Here is a 2,269-nt window from a genome sequence, read left to right as displayed (position 1 = left end):
CAAAGGAACCACTGATTTGGGTTTGAGACCACATGAGGATTCTCAGGAAAGCAGCATTCCCTAAGCACTGAGCAGAACGTGCAGCCCTTGGAAATCACACCGTAGACCACTGACAGCCTTGCCTATCCCAGGAATGCATTTTGGGGGCAGATCCAGAGCTTCAGGTAGATGTGGTCACTTGTCAGAGCCACAGTTCCCCAGATTATGAAAGGGGAACACGAATGCCCACAGAGTATTGGGAGGATTAAATGAGATGTTTACAGATATGTAAAGCATTTGGCCTCTTCCCTGATAGCTCAGTTGGTAAAGAATCTGCCTGCAATGCAGGAGACCTGGGTTTGATTCCTGGGTTGGGAAGATCCCCTGGAGAAGGGAAAGGCTACCCACACCAGTCTTCTGGCCTGGAGAATCCCATGGACTGTATAGTCCACAGGGTTGCAAAGAGTCAGACACGACTGAGCGACTTACACTTCCAGCAAAGACTAAAGCTGTCCCACCCCTCCCTACACGGCTTCAGATGCTTCGTACTTGCTTACCAGGTGTAACCTAAATACACAGCTCTCTGCTGCATCTACTGTGAGAATGGAGACCATTCCCAACAATTAGACTGCCAACAGTCCAGAAAACATCAAGATCACTCTGAAGAGAAGCACAATTACTGTGAAGGACACCAGAGGGACCCTGCAGAGGGAGTTCAATGACATCAGTGTAGAACTCAGTCTCTTTGTGAAGAAAAAGAAGCAGCTCCAGCCTGACAAATGGTGGGGAGCATTCAACAGAAACGGACTGGCTGTTGTCTGCACTCTCTGTAGCTATGGACAGAACTCAATCAAGGGTGCTACACTGGGCTTTTGTTACCAGGTGACGTCTGTGTATACTCACTTCTCCATCCATATCATTTCCAAAATTTCTTGGACACAAAATAAATACACAGGGTTTAGATGAGGCCAGGTGTTGCTTGTTAAGTATCTCAAGACCATAAACAAGAGTTAATTCTGGAAGGAACCAACATTGAACTTACATCAAATTCAGCTGCTTTGATTCAGCAAGCCATGGCTGTTTAAAAGCAAAGACACTAGAAAAATTCTGGACGGCTTCTATGTGTCTGAGAAAGGAGCTGTTTCACAGGGTGATTAATAAGATCTAAGTAGCTGAGATCAAACCAGTCAATCCCAAAGGAAATCAACCCTGAATATTCACTGAAAGGACTGATGCTGAAGCTGAAGCTCCAATACTTTGGCCACCTGAGACAAAGAGCTGACTCACTGGAAAAGGCCCTGAAGCTGGGAAAGATTGAGGGCAGGAGGAGAAGGGGCAGCAGAGAATGAGATGGTTGGATGGCATCACTGACTCAGTGGACATGAGTTTGAAAAGACTCTAGGAGATAGTGAAGGCCAGGGAAGCCTGGCGTGCTGCAAAAACTGTCGAAACATTCGGACAAGACTTAGTGACTGAACAACAACAAAGCTGTCCAACTACAGGCACAACAAAATGCCAGATGATTCCTCAGACCCATCTGTGACATTGAATAGTTTAAAGATGGAAGAAAAGCCCTGGATTGAAAAATACTGGATGGACAGATGTGCGGCGCCTGCCAAACCTGAGCTCCATATTAAATGGTTGATCCTCTTTTTCTCCATCATGCCACACAGCGTGGGGGATTCCCCAACCAGGGACTGAACCTGTGCCCACAGCGGTAGAAGTGCAGAGTCCTAACCACTGGACCGCCAGGGAAGTCCAGACCCTCATAGCGTGACAGCAGATTCTCTGCTGAGACAAACTGTATAAGGTCTCAACACAGTCATGATCATTGGTATTCTTTGTCTTTAAACAGGGAGAGAGGGGATGTGTGTTGGGGCCTGACATGGACAAGTGTGCGCAAGTGGGCAAACAGACCCACCGAGCTAGATGAAAAGGCTCAGGGGGCATTCTAATGCTTGAGAACCAAGGCTTCCACCTTGGTCTCTCAAAACCAGCCAGTCAGCCCTCTCCCCAGGGAGGATCTCCTGGCTCTCAGGTACCTCTATCCCCTAGAAGGAAAGAAGGGAAGAAACATGATACCTGTTGAGCATCATTGGCTTTTCCTCTTCAACTCCTTCCTCAAATACATCCCACCCCAACACTGATGGCCAGTGAATCCTGGTCATTATTCTTTTGAAAGACCTCTTCTCTCCATTCCCACCTTCACAGCTCCACCTGGGCCTCATCAGAGATTGCCTTCGCCCCTAACAACCACTCCCCACTCCTCCAGGCCACTCATGCTGCCTGA

The 2,269-nt window shown here is 47.9% G+C and overlaps 1 pseudogene; it reads left to right on the top strand.

Annotated features, from left to right (window-relative positions):
• The first annotated feature begins 582 nt into the window (after nt 1–582).
• LOC101120157 (large ribosomal subunit protein uL6-like) lies at nt 583–1,137 on the top strand (annotated as a pseudogene).
• Nucleotides 1,138–2,269: the final 1,132 nt, after the last annotated feature.

Source organism: Ovis aries, chromosome 3 (genome assembly GCF_016772045.2).
Source record: "Ovis aries strain OAR_USU_Benz2616 breed Rambouillet chromosome 3, ARS-UI_Ramb_v3.0, whole genome shotgun sequence".
Lineage (NCBI taxonomy): Eukaryota > Metazoa > Chordata > Mammalia > Artiodactyla > Bovidae > Ovis > Ovis aries.
This window is presented reverse-complemented; position numbering and strand designations above follow the sequence as displayed.